Raw genomic sequence first — 21,540 nt, forward strand, 5'->3', positions numbered from 1 at the left:
TGGGCACAACCGGATGGAGATGGACCCCGCCAAAGTCTCTGCCGTCTCCGCCTGGCCTGTTCCTGACTCACGTAAACAACTCCAGCGCTTCCTGGGCTTCGCGAACTTCTACCGAAGATTCATCCGGGACTACAGCACTGTGGCAGCTCCTCTCTCTGCACTCACCTCACCCAAGATCCCGTTTCGCTGGTCCCCGGCCGCTAACGAAGCTTTCCTGCATCTGAAAAAACGCTTCAGCTCGGCACCTATCCTCCTCATCCCTGACCCCGAGAAGCAGTTCGTGGTGGAAGTCGACGCCTCAGACGTTGGTGTGGGGGCCGTCCTTTCTCAACGCTTGGCCGACGACGGGAAGTTGCATCCCTGTGCCTTCTTCTCAAGACGTCTATCCCCGGCCGAGCGGAACTATGACATCGGGAACCGGGAGCTGCTGGCGGTGAAGCTGGCCCTGGAGGAGTGGCGCCACTGGCTGGAGGGTACCCAGGTTCCGTTCTTGGTTTGGACTGACCACAAGAACCTGGAATACATCAAGTCGGCCAAGAGACTGAATTCCCGCCAGGCCAGGTGGGCCCTGTTCTTTGCCCGGTTCCTCTTCACGCTCTCCTACAGACCTGGTTCCCGGAACGTCAAACCGGATGCGCTGTCCCGGCAGTTCCTGGTGGGGGAGGATGAGGAGGTTTCCCGTTCCGACAGCATTCTCCCTGCTTCCCGTCTCCTGGCTGCTCTCACCTGGGAGTTGGAGGAGCGGATCAAGACAGCACTGGAAGAACAGCCGGGTCCCAGCTCCTGTCCACAGAACCGGCTGTTTGTGCCACAGGAATTCAGGTCTGAGGTTCTACAGTGGGCCCACACATCCCGTCTGACCTGTCACCCAGGGGTCGCTCGGACTAGGGAGGTCCTGCAGCGATGCTTTTGGTGGGCAACTCTGGATCAAGACACCAAGGACTTTGTAAATGCCTGCCTGGTCTGCAACCAGAGCAAAACGCCTCGCCAAGCTCCTGCAGGTCTCCTGAAACCTCTCCCGGTCCCTCATCGCCCCTGGTCCCATCTCTCCTTGGACTTTGTCACCGGTCTGCCACTGTCAGACGGCAACACTGCCATCCTGACGGTGGTGGACCGGTTTAGCAAGATGGCTCACTTCATTGCTCTGCCCAAGCTCCCCTCCGCTAAAGAGACTGCAGAACTGATGCTGCTCCACGTCTTCCGTCTGCACGGCCTGCCTACTGACGTGGTGTCGGATCGAGGGCCTCAGTTTACGTCTGCATTCTGGAAGGAGTTCTGCCGCCTACTGGGGGTGTCCACCAGCCTGTCATCCGGATACCACCCCCAGTCCAACGGCCAGACAGAGCGGATGAACCAGCATATGGAGACCACTCTTCGCTGCATGGCATCCAGCCAACCCACTTCGTGGTCCTCCCAGCTCCTTTGGGTGGAATACGCCCACAACTCGTTGGTCAGTTCTGCCACCGGAATCACACCATTCCAGTGTGCTTATGGCTTCCAGCCTCCCCTGTTCCCGGCCCAAGAAATTGAGACTGCTTACCTGTCAGTGGAGAACTTCATCCGCCGCTGTCGCCGAACCTGGTCCCAAGCCTGGTCTGCACTCCTGAAAACTGCCGCCCGTTACACCTCCTCAGCCAACCATCGCCGCTCCCAGGCATGTCCATCGCAGGTGGGACAGAAAGTATGGCTCTCCACCAAGGATCTTCCTCTGAGGGTGGAGTCCCGGAAGCTGGCTCCCAAGTTTGTTGGTCCCTTCCCGGTCGAGAAGGTGGTGAACAAGGTCGCGGTCTGCCTCAAGCTGCCCCGCTCCATGCGCATTCACCCGACCTTCCACGTCTCCAAGCTCAAGCCTGCCAGGGAGAGCCCTCTGCAGCCCGCCGCCCGGCCTCCTCCTCCTCCTCGCCTCATCGATGGCGCCCCAGCATACACTGTTCGGCGCCTTCTTCGCTCTCGTCGCCGGGGACGTGGTCTGCAATACCTGGTGGACTGGGAGGGATACGGTCCGGAGGAGCGGTCCTGGGTCCCGGCTCGGCAGATCCTGGACGACCAGCTGATTGAGGACTTCCACCGTCGCCATCCTGATCAGCCCTCCCGTGCCGCTCCTGGAGGTGGGTCTTCTGTCTCTTCTCCTCCTCCTTCTCCAGTTCCCGGTCCATCTGGTTTGGGGTCCTGCGCGAGGGGTCCCGACTCGCAGATGAGGGTTCTTCCGTCCTCGGATGACGACGACGACGACGACGCTGACGACGACGTTTCGATGGGGTCCGAGGAGTTCTAGCCCTCCTCCTGGCTCCCTCCGCCCGCCCGGTTTCAGTGACCTTGATTTGGGACGTCATGGGCTGTCCCTTGAGGGGGGGGGTTCTGTCATGATTCCTGCATTCTCCTCCTCCCCCTCCCTGCCAGTAACTTTCCATTCACCTTCCTCTGACCTGCTCTACCTCCAAGCCACGCCCACTGCTGCAGCCCGCTCTCCCCACAGCTGCAGCTCATCACCAATCAACCCGGTATTTAAGACACTCCTGTTCACACACACATTGCCAGATCGTCCTCTGTAGCATGCATGTCTTTCCAGCACTCTCTAAACAGATCATTTGTTGCCGACTCTGCCTGTCCCCGACCTGCTCTCCTCGCCTGACTCCTCGTGAACCTACCTGCCTTCTGTCCCCGACCACGTGCTCAGTTTCGGCATTCCGGAAATCTGACGGATTCCCTGGTAAAGACCTCTCTGATCTGCTTCGACGATTCTCCTGCCTGATCCCTGCTGGTACTGTTGTTTCCGTGGACGGACTTCCCGGTAACCGAACCCCTGCCTGCCCTCGACCACCTCTCCGCTCGATCCCCAACAACGCTCACACACGTGTTGTCGGCTCACGGAGCTACGGGGTTTCCTCGTCACCAGCCACAGTGGGTACAAGCTTCGTGTCTTCGCTTCGTGGGATTCCCAGAGACATTGCTAGGGCTCACAGCTCGAAGAACGAACTCTCAGTCTGTATCCTGTGTTCCATTCGTGTTGGTTTTAATAAAAGTTATTACCAACTGCCAGTGAAGCGTACTGTACTGCATCTGGGTCCTCCATACACCCGTTACAGCCGTAACTGGATTTACTTTAGAACTGTGGTTTAAGTTGGTAAGAAAATACAGCCGAGAACAGGAACTCAGTCTACTTAGACGGATAGCCTATGATAAACATTTTACCCCAACTACTCTTGACGAGAGGTTTAAACAACGGATTCCTAATGGTATAACAGCATTATGTACAATTATGAAAGATGGAAAGGTTTTAAGTTTTCAGGATCTGAAACAAGATTACAGATTAAACAATCAGGATCATTTCAGATATTTGCAATTAAGGGATTATTTTGACAGAAGAATAAAACATAGCGTGAATTTAGATAAAAATGGAATAGTTAGAACAATAATTGGAGTCTACCATTCAAAGAAATACAGAATAATATCTACTATATACCAACATTTAATGGAGAAAAGAGGGAATACAATATATATAAAGCACAAATGGGAGAAAGAATTAGGAATAAATATTTCAGAAGACGATTGGTTGAATATTTGGAAAACACAACAATCTACTACATCCTCACGTGCTTGGAGAGAACATTGTTGGCAGAATGTAATTAGATTTTTTATTACACCCAACGTTAGGAGTAAATATCAGTATATATCACAACCATGTTGGAGACAGTGTGGAGTAGTGAATGCAAATCACTCACATATATTTTGGCTCTGTACTGGAATTTCGCAATTTTGGGGAGATGTTCACATGACTATTGTCAAGATTCTGGGCTATGATGCATCTAAATCGTGTACAGTGTTGTATTTTGGTTGTTTCACAGCTGATACTATATTAAGGGAAGATAAATACTTGTTAAAAATCCTGTTGGCAGCCTGTAAAAAGGCCATTACGAGGAAATGGTTTAAAGCTGAACCACCAACACAAGAGGAATGGCTGGAAATTGTGGCTGAAATATATAACATGGAACAATTAACCTACAGAATAAGAACTCAAGAGGAAAAATGTCAAGAGAAATGGGAGAAATGGACATTGTTTACATATCAACGACAAACCGAGAGGATGAACAGATGAACTTGTTATAGAAATTGACTGATTTTGTGGAGACAAAGCAATCCAGACCCTTTTATATGTTTTTGGTCTCATGTGTTTGTAAGTTTACACTTGAAATTAATAAAAAAGAAAATGATTAAAAAAAAAGTGTTTTTGTGGGAAAAAACTGCATTATTGTGCGTCTGTGGTGACATTTTGACCCACAAAGGGTCAAAACGCACAAAACATGGAGACAAAGAGAGCAGAACTGTGTCTGCTGGAGAGTCACGTGTGCTTTTGTACTCACTTTCCCTCACTGTCCTTTAAACTGCCAAACACTGTTTTTTAACTTGTTTTTAGCCCTTTTAATCATGAATTTAAATCGCTGTAAATCTCCATTTATGTTTCTTTTGCAATTTTAATTATTTATTTATCTCTGTCTTTGTAATTTTAATTATTTATTTCTGTTTTGTGGAATTTTAAATGATGAACAATTTTTAAACTTGTTTATAAGCCTTTAACAAAGCATTTAGCCCCGTGGAAATCTTAATATATGTTTTTTGCAATTTTAATTATGTATTTATTTCTGTGGGTTATGGGTTAGGATTAGGGGTTAGGGATTTTCTCAGAACTTATATTTGACCTCAATATTTCTAAAATCATGGCTAAAGCAGTATCTTTTTATTTTTTGTGTTTTAGATTTGAGAGGACGTGTTTCATAAAGTCTTCCAGCAGATGGCAGCAAAAAAAACCCAACAACAACCATACACTTCACAAGTGAGACACCAGGAAAGACACAGGAGAAGGTAAAATTTATGACTTTTATGAATGATTTATGCTATTGTAGCAGCATAGAGGTGTTTATCCGCCGTCATTTGCCGCTGCTGGTAATGAGCGCAGCTGGTGGCCATGATGAGGTGGGCTGGTATAAAAGCGGCCTTCCTCCCACCAGTTTTACCTTTTGCGCCTCTCTCCGTCACCACCAGCGCGTCACTTCCGTGCCGGAGGTCGCTCGGCCGACAGGTGTGGCTGCACGCTGCTTCACCTCGCAGGTTGTTTGTGTCTGTTTGTGTGTTTACGCATCGGTGTTGTGTTGTAGGGCGGTTGCCTGTGCGCTGCTCCGTGCCCCGTGTAGGTGCTGCTGCATTTGTTGGCCGTGGTAAGTGTCCTCTCTGTCTCTGCTGTATGGTTGATGCTACTAAATTGGCTAATGCTAGCGTGGTCACAGGTAAATGCTGGTCGCCGCCCGGAGTCCTCTCTCTCCCTCCCTCCTCTCGTGTGTGTCTGTGTGTGTGCCGGCTGTGACCGAAAAGGTATGCGTGTCTCGTAGCGCGCACCGCATCATGTTCAGTCATTTAGCCATGCTAATAGTATTTTTCTTGGCTAGGTGTTAATGTAACCAGCTGATTGGGGCCGCTGCTGTTTTGTTCAGTTCTGTTTTGCGTAGTTTTGTTTTCTTTGTCTCCGCTGCTGCTCGTCTCCACCGCCTCTGCTTGGCCCTGCTGCTGCTTGGCTTCCACTGCACGGGGTAAAGGCTTAATTGCTTGTTCAAACGTCCTGTTCGTGAGGGCTGCTCGGCCGCACGCCATGGGCGAAGCACAATTTTAAATATTGTATGTACAAGTGTGTGTGTGTGTGTGTGTGTGTGTGTAAACGTGCGGGTTACTTTTGGATTAGTTGTATGGGTTAATTTGTATTTTTTTTCTTTTTTGATTAATCCTGATTTTGGCTACTGATGTAATTAATTTGTTAATTAGGTTAAATTGAAAGATTTCCTATCTGTAATTCGGTCATTGTTGGGTTTGGGTTTTGTTTTCTTTTCTTTAGCTTTCCTTTTGTTTATGAATGGTTATATTTAAGTTCTGCTTGGGCAGTTATTGATTGATATATTTTGTTAAGCTTAAGCGTGCGACCTGCCCCTTTAATTATAATTTTTGTTAGATTCTGATTTATTATTTCTTTGTTTTGTGTTGTTCTGTGGTAACCCCACTGATTTGTTTAATTTTAATTTTAATTACCGCTCCACCACACGGACATAGACAGCCCGGTCCAACGCGAAAATGTGTGACAGCCTGCTCCACTAGAACAGTTTTACAAACTGTCTCGCTCCTGCAATGTTTTCCAACTCCAGTGTGGACATGTGCGACAGCCCGTTCCAGCACGTGGACATGGACAGCCCACTCAAGCGCGCGGACATGTCCGCAGCCTGCTCCAGTGTGGACATGTGTGACAGTCCGCTCCAGCGCGCGGACTTGTCCTATGGCCCGGTCCAGCGCGCGGACATGTCCACAGCCCGCTTCAGCGTGCGGACCCAGAGACCCAGCTGGAAATTTTTGGTTCTAAAAACGTTCTGAGAATGTTACAATGTAACCAAATGTGTCATTAATGTTTTCAGCTGCAAGTTTTATTTTAGTTGTCAGAATGTTCTTCTTAATGTTCAGCTAATATTCTCCAGAAACATCAGAACATGTTAAATCTTTTTGATTGTTAACATATCACATTACATTTTCATTCAGTGTTTAGCTCAAACGTTACGTCTCAGTCAGCATTTATTTGATATAATCAACATTTTTTGGGCCGTAGGTAGATTTATTGGTCACTTTTTAAATAACGTTTAAAACACGAAATTACAAAGATCCTTGATCCTGCTTCATCTCTGGAGCTGAAGGTTGAGTTGATTAAAATCAGCAGATACTGTGAAGATTACATCTTAAAACGTTTGTTGAACATTAGATTAAAATGTTTTCTTTAAACATTATTGGAACTTGTAGGTAACGTTAGTCGGTGTTGTGGAAACGTTCCCTGCTGGCTGGTGAGTCTTGGGGACATGTTAGATCTGTCCCTGTCCTGCTGGAGAATCGGGTCCATCTTTATTTGGAAAGTGTCAAATGAAATAGAACAAAATAAAAGCATGAAAAACAGCAGCAGAACGCCGTGAGGACCGACTCAGTGAACAGACGTCTTCATGTCTGAAAAAGAGGAATTTTGCAAATCATTAAAGTTGATTTTAAACATGATTATTCAAGATTTCTGCCCAAATATTCACCACACACCTCTTGAAATAATCACTCAAGAATGAAGACCAACACAAGAACACACACACACACACACACACACACACACACACACACACACACACACACACACACACACACACACACACACACACACAGAGGGCAGTTCTCCAGCTGAGCTGCACAGACTTCATCAAAAACTGGATTCTCCAGGTGGTCCGATGCTGGGACAAGGACAGGAGACCAGTTAGCGGATCCAGCTGGAACCAGAGCTCCACTAAACCGGGACCAGAGCTCCTCTAACTGGGACCAGCTCTGTTCATGTTAATGTACTGACGAGAACACGCGTGTGCTGCTGTTAACATTTAACTCTTTCCTGTCCAGAGTCCTCCAGTTGCAGGAGACACAGAGGGAGGTCGCCATGACGACCAACACGGCCCCTCCTCCCCCTGAACCAGGGGTCGCCCCGCCTCCTGTCCCTCCACCACAGCCACCTCCTCCCCTCCAGATGCAACCCCCTTAGGTGAGGACACACAAAAAACACATACATGCACACACTGAACACACACAACCCTCAGTGAACCCTCAGTTGGGACACAGGGACAGATAGTGAGACTGATGTCCCCAGTTCTTGCCTTATTACGAGTCTCTGTGTGTCTCTGTGTCTCTGTCTCTCTCTCTCTGTCTCCGTCAGCTCTCTGATCGTTATCATGAGGAAATCGTCCAAAGGCTCAAAGTCCTCTGTGAAGACGGAGCAGCCTCCAGGTCAGTAATCAGATTACACTTAGCCTCCACATGTAATCAGAATATTCACAGTCTCCACATGTAATCAGATACTCTGCGCCTGTAGTCAGATTACTCTGAGCTGACGTGTTGTGTGTCTGTGTGCAGTGGTGGATGGCGAGGACGTGAAGGGGAAGGCGGTGAACGAAATGATGGAGAGGATCGAACATGGAGTCGTCCTGAGACCTGTCAAGAGTCAGGACAGTAAGGTGAGGACAGGACAGACACAAGGACACATGGACACACTGACACAGAGACACACAGGGACACACGGATACACAGACAGACACACAGGGACACACGAACACACGAACACACAGACACAGAGACACAGGGACACAAAGACACAGGGACACTTATTTCAAAGGATGTTAACGGGAGCTGCAGAGACCTTCGTGTTTCGTTCTCTAACAGAAATTCTGTCAGTAAATCTTCCACAGAACTCTGAGGCTTTTCTCTTTGTTTGGATGTGTGTTTGGTTGGATGTGTGTTTGTTTGGATGTGTTTGGTTGGCATACATCACGTCCTTGTTCATTTTGTCCTAAACCTGCTGCTCAGAGGACATGAAGACATCATTGTCCTCTGTCTATCCTCTCAGTGTCTCTGACTGATGGACTGTTCTGTCTCTCTCTGTGTCTCCGTGTGTCTCAACAGAGAGCAGCAGTTAAAGTGAGTATATTGATGTTTCACACACACGTGTGTATGTGTGCGTGTTATTTTGCAGCCTCCTCCTTCTCCTCCTCTGTGTGTTAGTAACGTGTGTGCGTGTGTGTTATTTTGCAGCCTCCTCCTGCTCCTCCTCTGTGTGAGGAGAAACCTCAGGAGAGCGCCATGGAGGAGCTGAAAGGCATCCTGGTAAATATTCCTCTCCTCATTAGTGACAGTGTGTGTGTGTGTGTCTGGTGACATTTGGTGACCTCTTGTGATGGCTGTGTCCTCCTCCAGGAGACGGTAAAGAGGAGTCCTAGTCGCGGCTCTCAGGAGACGGTGCTGTCTCCACCCACCAAGAAGGACAGCGAGCTGAAGGTCATCCTGAGACGCCACTGCAACAAGGCGGGAGAGTCTGGCTGCACAGGTATGCTCACCTGAGGAGGAGGAGGAGGAGATCCTGCTGACTCCTCTGAAACATCCTCATACACAGAGCACATGCTCTGTGAACACGTGTTGTATGACACTCGTCACAGGTTTAACACGTCACAGAATCAGTGATTGAATGTCGATAGAACGCATTCCAGCCATGTCCACTCGGCCGGTGGCTCTTATTCGCCACCAGTGTCTCTGAAAGTCCGCTCCCGTGTCATTCTCCGCTGGTGTCCGTTCCGCTCTCATTCGCCGCCGATGTCTCTGCCGGTGCTCTGAATGTCCGTTAGCTGTCATTCTCCGCTGGTGTCTCCGCTGGATGTCCACTCCGTTCTCATTGTCCTTCAGGGTTAGGGTTAGGATGAAGGAAGTTAGGACAGTGCCACGCCAAAGGCGTGGCATAGTCCGGTGCACTCTCCGTCCATCAAATCCCATGTCTGGGACCTCTCAGTGACTCCTCAAAACAAATCCATTTATCTTATCCAAAAATAACTTTATTACAGAAAGTCATGAAGAACAGGTTCATTTGTTAATTTTATATTTATTTTTATTTGTTTGTTTATTTATTTATTTATTAAAGGGGTTATAATTAATTGGTTTATTTGTAATTGATGTTTGATCGGTTTTGTTTAGGGGTAAGGAGAGAGAAAAAAAACTTTTTTTAGGGTTATAGATTGATTTGTTTATTTATTAATTTCTTATTTTATATAATTTTAATATTTATTTATTTACTTATTTATTAAGGGGGTTATAATTAATTGGTTTATTTATAATTGATGTTTGATCGGTTTTGTTTAGGGGTAAAGAGAGAAAAAACTTTTTTTAGGGTTATAGATTGATTTGTTTATCTATTAATTTCTTATTTTATATAATCTTAATATTCAATTTGGGGTTTAACATAAACAGGGATAGGGGGATGATTAGGGTTGTGGAGTTGGTCGGTAAAGACATATGGGGGGTATGAGTCTTAAGATGGAAATTCCGGTTAGGGTTGGGCATTATGAGATTAGTGATTGGGGTTAAGGGATAGTTAGGGTTAGGGTTAGGGGTTAGGGTTAGGGTTAGGGTTAGGGTTAGGGGTTAGGGTTAGGAGTGGGGAAGTATCCCCCTCTCCTTTCGGAGAAGGGAGGTGCCCTCGCCCTCCATCCAAAGGACCTGTCCCTCTCCTGGTCCCAACGGGGTTGGGTGGCCCGCTGGCGCCGCCCACCGCGGCGGACCAGCGTCCAACCCTCCTCAAAGGTACCCATGCAATGGGTTAAATACACTAAAATATCTACAAAACAAGTAAAATATAAGTAAAATATATAAAAAATGTACAACAATGAATTAAAATACAATAATTTTTAACTATCAATGTATAAACATATATGTGTCAACAATAAAGAACTAAAGAAGGCGTGCCGAGACAACGTTTCGACCGAGTGAGGTCTTCCTCAGGTCAATTTAGGCACGCAAAAAACTAAAGTGTCAAAGAGGCTGGAATGATGTGACTCCTTCAGAGGTGTAAGATGAAATGAGCACTCTCCTGAAGTTGAAGCTTTTATACCCTCTGTTTTGTCTTTTAACTTTGTGTTTTAATGTTAGTGTGCAATTCTTAACTTATCTTCTATTTGACTTTTTTAACCTATAACTCCCCCCATATGAACTGTAACCCCTTTATCTCTTTTCTTTCTTATCCCATACATGTATATATGCCCCTTAAATTATTAATACAATGTCCTTATGTATCCCCTTATGAATATATGTAATTTTGTATTTTTTAACTCTATAATCCCATTATAACTTAATTGTCAAAGGCCAATTTGATGATTTGTTACTTTTTTAAGTTTTTAACCCTATAATACCCACAGTAAATATTGCCCCACCCATCCTGTATATATTTCTACTTTTATTGTTATGGGGGTGTGGTTAGGGAAAATTTTAGGGGGCGTGGTTAGGATTAGGGCCAAAATTAAGGGTTAGGTTAGAATTAGGCAAGAATGAAGGGGGGCGTGGTTAGGGTTAGGGCCAGAATTAGGGGTTAGGTTAGGATTAGGCAAGAATTAAGGGGGCATGGTTAGGGTTAGGATTAGGGTTAGGGCCAGGGCTAAGGTTAGGGTTAGGATTAGGGCTAGGGTTAAGGTTATGGTTAGGGTTAGGGCTAGGGTTAAGGTTAGGGTTAAGGTTAGGGTTAGGGTTAAGGTTAAGGTTAGGGTTAAGGTTAAGGTTAGGATGAGGAAAGTGTGGGTTAGGGTTAGGGTTAGGGTTAGGGTTAGGGGTTAGGGTTAGGGTTAGGAGTGGGGAAGTATCCCCCTCTCCTTTCGGAGAAGGGAGGTGCCCTCGCCCTAGGGTTAGGATGAAGGAAGTTAGGACAGCGCCACGCCGAAGGCGTGGTGCAGTCCGATGCATTCTCCATCCATCAGATCCCATGTCTGGGGCCTCTCAGTAACTCCCCTAAAATAAATCCATTCTCCACCAAGAGCTTTATTAAGCATAGATTTATTTATTAATTAATATATTAATTTATTGATTTTATTTTATTTCTTATATTTATTTATTACTTTATCTATTAATGGGAAAGGGGGTTATAATCAATCGGTTTATTCGTAATTTATATTTTTTTAGGGGGGAAAAAAAGAAAATAATAAATTGATTTGTTTAACTATTAATTCCTTATTATTTTATATAATTAAATATCCAATTTTAGGGTTAGACATTATTAATAGGGATAGTGGGATGGTTAGGGTTAAGAGTCCCGGTTAGGGTTAAGCATTATGAATTCATATTTTAAGGTTAAAGGGATGGTAAGGGTCAGGAGTTAAGGTTAGGGTTGGAGTTAGGGTTAGGGTTGGGGTCAGGGGTCAGGGGTCAGGGTTAGGGTTAGGGTTAGGGTTAGGGTTAGGGTTAGGGTTAGGGTGTTAGGGTTAGGGTTAGGGTTAGGGTTAGGGTTAGGGTTAGGGGTTAGGGTTAGGGTTAGGGTGTTAGTGTTAGTGTTAGTGTTAGTGTTAGTGTTAGGGTTAGGGTTAGGGGTTCGGGGTTGGGGTTAGGGGTTAGGGTTAGGAGTTGGGGTTAGGGGTTAGGGGTTAGGGTTAGGGTTAGGGGTTAGGGTTAGGGTTAGGGGTTGGGGTTAGGGTTAGGGTTAGGGTTAGGGTTGGGTTAGGGTTAGGGTAGGGGACTCTCCTCCCAGAAGGGAAGCGTGGTGCCCGGTCCATCCCCCCTGCGGAGCGTCCAAAACCTTGGTCCCATCTGGGCTGGCGGGCAGGTCGACGCCCCCTCCCATAATGGACAACTGTCCATCCGCCATCCATGGCGTTTTTCCAAAAAACAACTTTTTTTATTTATTTTTTAAGTTTTTTAATTTTTTTGTTATTTTTTAATTTTTTTAAATGAAAAAAACAAAAAAACTCTTATAATGTTCTAAAACTGAACAACTAAGGAAGGTGTGCCAAAAGACGCTTCGACCCTTCCCGGGTCTTCCTCAGGTCTGGCACACAGAAAACTATGCTGGTTAGCTGCAATGACTGTGTTCCCTATGATGTTGACTGTCTGGTGTTCAACAAGAGAATGAGCTCCCTATCACTCTCCCTCTATTTATACCCTCTGTTTTTCATGCAATGTTTTGCTTTGTGCATTTAACATGTTACTTGAGTTTCTTTTAGTTTTTGATTACCACCCTTCTGTTTTAACCCTGTGTGTTCCAAATGAAATGAAATGAGTTATATATTGTGTTTGTAAATGAATTATGATATTTAAAGGAATAGGTCTACCCCATAATTTTTTAACCCTATGTTTTCCAAATGAAATATTTAATGATGTATGTGTTTTTATGAACCCAATTAGTTATGATTATGTTTTTATGAAACCAATTATTATTATGTTTCGAAATAGAATATCCCCTTTGAATGAATTTTCCTCACCCCCAAAATTTTTTAACCCTATATTTGCCAATTGTATGTATTTATCCCAATTCACTTCTATACAAAGCCAATTATGCCCTTATTTAGTGTGTTTAAATGAAATGTAGTACTTAAACCAATAGCCCTGCCCACAAAATTCTTTAACCCTATGTTTGCCGAATGAAATATTCATTAATTTATATGTTTTATATGTTTTTATGTTTTAATGAACCCAATTATTGATGTTTATGGTTTTAAATAGAATATAACTTTTAGATGAACTTTCCCCTACCAAATTTTTAACCCTATGTTTGCCAATTGTAATAAGTATAATCTTTCTTTTGTTTTCGTCTATGAAATCGATTATTTATTTATTTATTCTTTTAATGGTGGGTTAGGGTTAGGGTTAGTGTTAGGGGTTAGGGGTTAGGGTTAGGGGTTGGGGTTGGGGTTAGGGTTAGGGTTAGGGGTTAGGGGTTAGGGTTAGGGGTTTAGGGTTTTAGGGTTAGGGGTTAGAGTTAGGGGTTAGGGTTAGGGGTTAGGGTTAGGGTTAGGGGTTAGGGGTTAGGGTTAGGGGTTAGGGGTTAGGGTTAGGGTTAGGGGTTGGGGTTAAGGTTAGGGATAGAGTTAGGTTTAGGGCCTTAATTGGGATCAGGGTTAATCTATAACCTCCACATGACTCTAATCGTTCTTCATATTCAACCCAAATGGTTCCCTGGTACTCAATGAATAAATCCAATACCTTTCCCTCTTCTTTCGTTCCCAATCCGTCCAATTAATGTCTCTTTGTAACCCAGCCATCCTCATAGCAGCTAAACCATGTTTCAAAAAATGTTGAACTAAAAGCGTGTCCACTTCTTTTTTGTTCCTTACATTATATCTATGCTGTGCCATACGTGTGGACAGTGTATTTTTTGTTTCTCCAACATATTTAATTCCGCACTTAACACAAAATAAAACATAAATACAATTTCTCGATTTCGGATTGAATCCTTGTTGGATTCTGATAACTGATTTTTCCTTCTCATTTTGATAAATTTCCGTCTGGAGAATTGTGTTTCAAGCATCTGGGGTTTCTCCACATTCAAAGACGGTAACTTGGCCTGAACCAAGAAGTCCGACAAATTTCTATTTCTTCTATATGCCGAGATAACCCTTGAGTTTGGAATTATTCCCTCTTGGCCTATCATGTTCTCAAAATTAGCCTTAAATTTTGTGTTGAGAGTCTTGCTAATTGAAGAAAATGTTGTAATGAGAGGAATTAAATTCCCATGATCCTTCTCTCTCTTTTCTTGATATGTTTTTAGACAATGCCTCAAAAAGGTTCTAGAATATCCTCTTTTCCGCAAGGCCTTAAACAAAATAGTCACCGCTTCCCTGAAATATTCTTCTTTAGTGCAAATACGGTTAAATCTAAGAATCTGCGATTTTACTAAACCCCTGAAGGTGTGTTTTGGGTGAAAGCTATTTTTATGAAGTAGCGCGTGTGTATCTGTGGCTTTAAAATAAACCTTAACATCCAATTTAAAATCTGTGAGAAAATCTGGTCCTTTAAATACCGTGGTATCCAAAAAATCTATCGATTGCTTATTAAGTTCTGTTTTAAGCTTGATTGACGGATCATGGGAATTTAAAATTTTCACAAATTCTTCAAACTCTTGTTCAGATCCCATCCAAATTCCCCATATGTCATCCAGGTAACGTAAGTAATGTGTTGGCTTCTTCTCACATTTTGAAAGAACCTCCTCTTCCCAATAGGCCGTGAAAATGTTCGCATAAGCCGGGGCAAATTTTTTCCCATGGCTGTACCTTTAATTTGTAAGTAAAATTTCCCATCAAACATAAAATCGTTTCGTGTCAAATTGATTTCTAGTAATTTCAGTAATTCGTCATCCGGCCTTTTTGGGTCAGGATATTTTTCAAAAATCTTTTGGACACAGTTGATGCCCGCCTGAATTGGGATATTAGTGTACAAATTATCTACATCCATGGAGAAGAAATAGAAATCTGAAGGGATCCTCAAACTTTTAACAATTTCAATAAAATGATAAGTGTCTCTGACATAAGCAGGGTGTTTAACTGACAACGGATTCAAATAATAATCTAAATATTCTGCCGTGAAATATGTCTCACTACCGCAGTCTGAAACTATAGGTCTCCCTGGGGGGACCTCATATGGGATTGTCCATTTCTCTGGAGCTTTGTGAATTTTTGGTAAAATGTAAAATCTTCTTTCTCTTGGCTGTAAATTCCCAATCAAATATTGTCTCTGTTTGGCATTAATAAAGTGTTTCTTTTTCAAAGAGTCTACAATCTTGACTACTATAGGAATAGTCTCCATATACATTGGTTTATCCAATTTCCTGTAATAGGTCCTGTCATTTAGTTGTCGCTCAACTTCAAATATGTACTGTTCTCTGCTTAAAATCACAACAGCCGACCCTTTGTCCGCTGGCTTTATTACTATGTGTTTGGTGTTTTTAATTCCCTCAAAGCTTGTGCTTCTACTAATGAAATATTCAATTTTTCTTGAGTCAATTTGTAATGTTTTTTAAAGTTCTCCAAATCTCCATCAATTAGTTTTTGGCGTCTGGCGGCAACTCATGTAATGGTGGTGTCCAATTTGACGGTCCAATGAAAGGTAATTGTTGTGTTTTCTTCGAATTTCTAAAGTATGTAGCTAATTTGATCTTTCTGTGATAATTCTGCATATCCAATTGAAGTTGCGATTTTTGATCCCTGCCTATAGTCAGAGTCGGAACAAACGACAAACCTTTGCTTAACAAGTCGTATTGTGGTCTGGAAAGTTTGAAATTTTTGCCAAAACCACCACGTCTTGAGAATGGAAGGACTGTACTCCTCCACCCCTCCTGTTCCAGACTCAGGGGTGCGGGAGTTTAAAATGCCATCCAATGGTCAAACATGGCACTTCCAGTATCAGGCGTCCAATGCACGTCATCAGCCTCCGTCTGAAACTTATCGTCAGGAAGGAGGGGATGAAGGGCATGTTTCTTCGATGTGCTCGTTTAGAGTCTGGAGATTCTCCCTTTCGTCTGTGGGGAGGTAGAAGAAAAATTCACAAGGGGGATCCAGATGTCTGCGTGAGGGAAATTTTCGCTTTTGTAGATCTGATCGCACCCTGTACATTTTTAACAGTTGTCTCTTTGGACTTATTCCCCCTGCTATTGATGCCGAATGATAAAATGATCTTTTCAACTGCCACATCGGTTGGGGCCACAGTCTTCTCCATGAGGGCCTGTCCGTGACGGAAATGGCCCCCTGGAAAGCTCTCAACCTGTAAGTTTTTGTTGTAAAAATCTGGTAGACTGCAAAGGTTCGAGTCTCCAATAATTAGCCACTTTTTCTCGATCACCAAGCTCCAATCTGTCAATTTTCTTTGTGTATTTGGGTGTCTGTAAACCCTTGACCTTTGTGGCTCTGGAGCGGTGAAATGGTCAAAAGACTCTTCAAAAACATCCTCCGGTGGGCCGGCCTCTCGATGGACCTGGGCGGTGACTCGCCTTAAGGTCTGAGGAGCCTGCGCCTCCGCCTCCTCTCTTTCTTCTTCGGCTTGCAGCTCATCGAAGAGGGCCACCAGATCTGAGTGGGTGGGGCTGGGAATGGGGATCCCCACGCTCCCAACTCCTCTGCCAATTCAGGTTCCTCAGTCTGAAGAAGATTGTCTTCAGCCACAACCTGAGTTGCAGTCGCTCTCATCCTCCTCCTCACTTCCCTCTGCTCACCGGGAGGTTCTGCCCACTGAGGGCTTTGTTGCTCCTCTAGCCCCTGGTCAGTTCGGTCGGTCATAGTGGCCACTGAGCTCCTGGCAATAGGTTGCCGTGGCTCCCTTGGCTGTGTTGTCTGGACCGTGACCTCCCTTTGTTGCGGGGCCTGCACTTGTACCGGTTCTCCGGTGTCAGCCCTGGCTGTAATAAGGGCCTCGGCGTGATCAATCACATCCTGTGTGATGCGGGGCAGATTTCGTTTAGCCCAACGAACAGCAACCTCGAAAGCTGTCTTCCACTCCGGGGTGAGGAGATCAGCCAGTTCCCCCAGAAGTTCTTCGAGGCGTGTTTCATAATGTTCCATCAGAATTAAAAAAGTATTATAGCCCCAGTTCTTAGCGTTCCCAGTGATCATGTCCACCGTACGCTGTGTGGGAGCCGCCGGTTTAATCATGTCCGACAAGATTTCCACCATCCTGGCAATCATGCGGGGCTCTGGCTTCCCAGGCTTGGGAGCCACATTTTGCAGATGGTGAACCATTTTCACCACCCCATGCAGTTCTGAACTAGTTTCCCAAACTGGGGTCAGCTGGTTCGCGTCTAACTTCGGACCCCCTGGCCCGCGGAGAAAACCACCTCCGGGCCGGTCGTGGGTTGGTTTGACCAACTACCGCTGCACTCTGGCCGGGACTGGGGACCGGTGTTCTGGACCATCCTAGGGGGAGGCACTGGCCGGCTAGGGTAGGGGACTCTCCTCCCAGAAGGGAAGCGTGGTGCCCGGTCCATCCCCCCTGCGGAGCGTCCAAAACCTTGGTCCCATCTGGGCTGGCGGGCAGGTCGACGCCCCCTCCCATAATGGACAACTGTCCATCCGCCATCCATGGCGTTTTTCCAAAAAACAACTTTTTTTTATTTATTTTTTAAGTTTTTTAATTTTTTTGTTATTTTTTAATGTTTTTTAAATGAAAAAAAACTCTTATAATGTTCTAAAACTGAACAACAAAGGAAGGTGTGCCAAAAAAAACGACGTTTCGACCCTTCCCGGGTCTTCCTCAGGTCTGGCACACAGAAAACTATGCTGGTTAGCTGCAATGACTGTGTTCCCTATGATGTTGACTGTCTGGTGTTCAACAAGAGAATGAGCTCCCTATCACTCTCCCTCTATTTATACCCTCTGTTTTTCATGCAATGTTTTGCTTTGTGCATTTAACATGTTACTTGAGTTTCTTTTAGTTTTGTGATTACCACCCCTTCTGTTTTAACCCTGTGTGTTCCAAATGAAATGAAATGAGTAATATATTGTGTTTGTAAATGAATTATGATATTTAAAGGAATAGGTCTACCCCATAATTTTTTAACCCTATGTTTTCCAAATGAAATATTTAATGATGTATGTGTTTTTATGAACCCAATTAGTTATGATTATGTTTTTATGAAACCAATTATTATTATGTTTTGAAATAGAATATACCCTTTGAATGAATTTTCCTCACCCCCAAATTTTTAACCCTATATTTGCCAATTGTATGTATTTATCCCAATTCACTTCTATACAAAGCCAATTATGCCCTTATTTAGTGTGTTTTTAAATGAAATATAGTACTTAAACCAATAGCCCCGCCCACAAAATTCTTTAACCCTATGTTTGCCAAATGAAATATTCATTAATTTATATGTTTTATATGTTTTATGTTTTAATGAACCCAATTATTGATGTTTATGGTTTTAAATAGAATATAACTTTTAGATGAACTTTCCCCTACCAAATTTTTAACCCTATGTTTGCCAATTGTAATAAGTATAATCTTTCTTTTGTTTTCATCTATGAAATCAATTATTTATTTATTTATTCTTTTAATGTTGGGTTAGGGTTAGGGTTAGGGTTAGTGTTAGGGGTTAGGGGTTAGGGTTAGGGGTTGGGGTTGGGGTTAGGGTTAGGGTTAGGGGTTAGGGGTTAGGGTTAGGGGTTTAGGGTTTTAGGGTTAGGGGTTAGAGTTAGGGGTTAGGGTTAGGGTTAGGGTTAGGGTTAGGGGTTGGGGGTTGGGGTTGGGGTTGGGGTTGGGGTTGGGGTTGGGGTTGGGGTTAAGGTTAGGGATAGAGTTAGGTTTAGGGCCTTAATTGGGATCAGGGTTAATCTATAACCTCCACATGACTCTAATCGTTCTTCATATTCAACCCAAATGGTTCCCTGGTACTCAATGAATAAATCCAATACCTTTCCCTCTTCTTTCGTTCCCAATCCGTCCAATTAATGTCTCTTTGTAACCCAGCCATCCTCATAGCAGCTAAACCATGTTTCAAAAATGTTGAACTAAAAGCGTGTCCACTTCTTTTTTTGTTCCTTACATTATATCTATGCTGTGCCATACGTGTGGACATTGTATTTTTGTTTCTCCAACATATTTAATTCCGCACTTAACACAAAATAAAACATAAATACAATTTCTCGATTTCGGATTGAATCCTTGTTGGATTCTGATAACTGATTTTTCCTTCTCATTTTTGATAAATTTCCGTCTGGAGAATTGTGTTTCAAACATCTGGGGTTTCTCCACATTCAAAGACGGTAACTTGGCCTGAACCAAGAAGTCCGACAAATTTCTATTTCTTCTATATGCCGAGATAACCCTTGAGTTTGGAATTATTCCCTCTTGGCCTATCATGTTCTCAAAATTAGCCTTAAATTTTGTGTTGAGAGTCTTACTAATTGAAGAAAATGTTGTAATGAGAGGAATTAAATTCCCATGATCCTTCTCTCTCTTTTCTTGATATGTTTTTAGACAATACCTCAAAAAGGTTCTGGAATATCCTCTTTTCCGCAAGGCCTTAAACAAAATAGTCACCGCTTCCCTGAAATATTCTTCTTTAGTGCAAATACGGTTAAATCTAAGAATCTGCGATTTTACTAAACCCCTGAAGGTGTGTTTTGGGTGGAAGCTATTTTTATGAAGCAGCGCGTGTGTATCTGTGGCTTTAAAATAAACCTTAACATCCAATTTAAAATCTGTGAGAAAATCTGGTCCTTTAAATACCGTGGTATCCAAAAAATCTATCGATTGCTTATTAAGTTCTGTTTTAAGCTTGATTGACGGATCATGGGAATTTAAAATTTTCACAAATTCTTCAAACTCTTGTTCAGATCCCATCCAAATTCCCCATATATCATCCAGGTAACGTAAGTAATGTGTTGGCTTCTTCTCACATTTTGAAAGAACCTCCTCTTCCCAATAGGCCATGAAAATGTTGGCATAAGCCGGGGCAAATTTTTTTCCCATGGCTGTACCTTTAATTTGTAAGTAAAATTTCCCATCAAACATAAAATCGTTTCGTGTCAAATTGATTTCTAGTAATTTCAGTAATTCGTCATCCGGCCTTTTTGGGTCAGGATATTTTTCAAAAATCTTTTGGACACAGTTGATGCCCGCCTGAATTGGGATATTAGTGTACAAATTATCTACATCCATGGAGAAGAAATAGAAATCTGAAGGGATCCTCAAACTTTTAACAATTTCAATAAAATGATAAGTGTCTCTGACATAAGCAGGGTGTTTAACTGACAACGGATTCAAATAATAATCTAAATATTCTGCCGTGAAATATGTCTCACTACCGCAGTCTGAAACTATAGGTCTCCCTGGGGGGACCTCATATGGGATTGTCCATTTCTCTGGAGCTTTGTGAATTTTTGGTAAAATGTAAAATCTTCTTTCTCTTGGCTGTAAATTCCCAATCAAATATTGTCTCTGTTTGGCATTAATAAAGTGTTTCTTTTTCAAAGAGTCTACAATCTTGACTACTATAGGAATAGTCTCCATATACATTGGTTTATCCAATTTCCTGTAATAGGTCCTGTCATTTAGTTGTCGCTCAACTTCAAATATGTACTGTTCTCTGCTTAAAATCACAACAGCCGACCCTTTGTCCGCTGGCTTTATTACTATGTGTTTGGTGTTTTTTAATTCCCTCAAAGCTTGTGCTTCTACTAATGAAATATTCAATTTTTCTTGAGTCAATTTGTAATGTTTTTTAAAGTTCTCCAAATCTCCATCAATTAGTTTTTTGACGTCTGGCGGCAACTCATGTAATGGTGGTGTCCAATTTGACGGTCCAATGAAAGGTAATTGTTGTGTTTTCTTCGAATTTCTAAAGTATGTAGCTAATTTGATCTTTCTGTGATAATTCTGCATATCCAATTGAAGTTGCGATTTTTGATCCCTGCCTATAGTCAGAGTCGGAACAAACGACAAACCTTTGCTTAACAAGTCGTATTGTGGTCTGGAAAGTTTGAAATTTTTTGCCAAAACCACCACGTCTTGAGAATGGAAGGACTGTACTCCCTCCACCCCCTCCTGTTCCAGACTCAGGGGGTGCGGGAGTTTAAAAATGCCATCCAATGGTCAAACATGGCACTTCCAGTATCAGACGTCCAATGCACGTCATCAGCCTCCGTCTGAAACTTATCGTCAGGAAGGAGGGGGATGAAGGGCATGTTTCTTTCGATGTGCTCGTTTAGAGTCTGGAGATTCTCCCTTTCGTCTGTGGGGAGGGTAGAAGAAAAATTCACAAGGGGGATCCAGATGTCTGCGTAGGGAAATTTTCGTTTTGTAGATCTGATCGCACCCTGTACATTTTTAACAGTTGTCTCTTTGGACTTATTCCCCCTGCTATTGATGCCGAATGATAAAATGATCTTTTCAACTGCCACATCGGTTGGGGCCACAGTCTTCTCCATGAGGGCCTGTCCGTGACGGAAATGGCCCCCTGGAAAGCTCTCAACCTGTAAGTTTTTGTTGTAAAAATCTGGTAGACTGCAAAGGTTAGAGTCTCCAATAATTAGCCACTTTTTCTCGATCACCAAGCTCCAATCTGTCAATTTTCTTTGTGTATTTGGGTGTCTGTAAACCCTTGACCTTTGTGGCTCTGGAGCGGTGAAATGGTCAAAAGACTCTTCAAAAACATCCTCCGGTGGGCCGGCCTCTCGATGGACCTGGGCGGTGACTCGCCTTAAG

At 43.7% G+C, this 21,540-nt stretch overlaps 1 long non-coding RNA gene and 1 pseudogene across 2 annotated transcripts; one reads left to right on the forward strand and one right to left on the reverse strand.

Annotated features, from left to right (window-relative positions):
• The first annotated feature begins 5,020 nt into the window (after positions 1-5,020).
• On the forward strand, positions 5,021-9,949 carry LOC148186771 (uncharacterized). 2 transcript variants are annotated; one of them, XR_015779441.1, is made up of 8 exons: positions 5,021-5,077; positions 5,154-5,213; positions 7,453-7,591; positions 7,763-7,833; positions 7,960-8,060; positions 8,450-8,520; positions 8,635-8,706; positions 8,797-9,949. It is a non-coding gene; the product is annotated as an uncharacterized LOC148186771 (long non-coding RNA). The 2 variants fall into 2 exon arrangements; XR_015779442.1 differs by lacking the exon at positions 5,154-5,213.
• Positions 9,950-15,703: 5,754 nt separating this feature from the next.
• LOC148186772 (uncharacterized) lies at positions 15,704-17,413 on the reverse strand (annotated as a pseudogene).
• Positions 17,414-21,540: the final 4,127 nt, after the last annotated feature.

The sequence above is a fragment of the Plectropomus leopardus genome, chromosome 17, assembly GCF_026936395.1.
Source record: "Plectropomus leopardus strain MGB_pleo_1.0 chromosome 17, ASM2693639v1, whole genome shotgun sequence".
NCBI classification, from domain to species: domain Eukaryota; kingdom Metazoa; phylum Chordata; class Actinopteri; order Perciformes; family Serranidae; genus Plectropomus; species Plectropomus leopardus.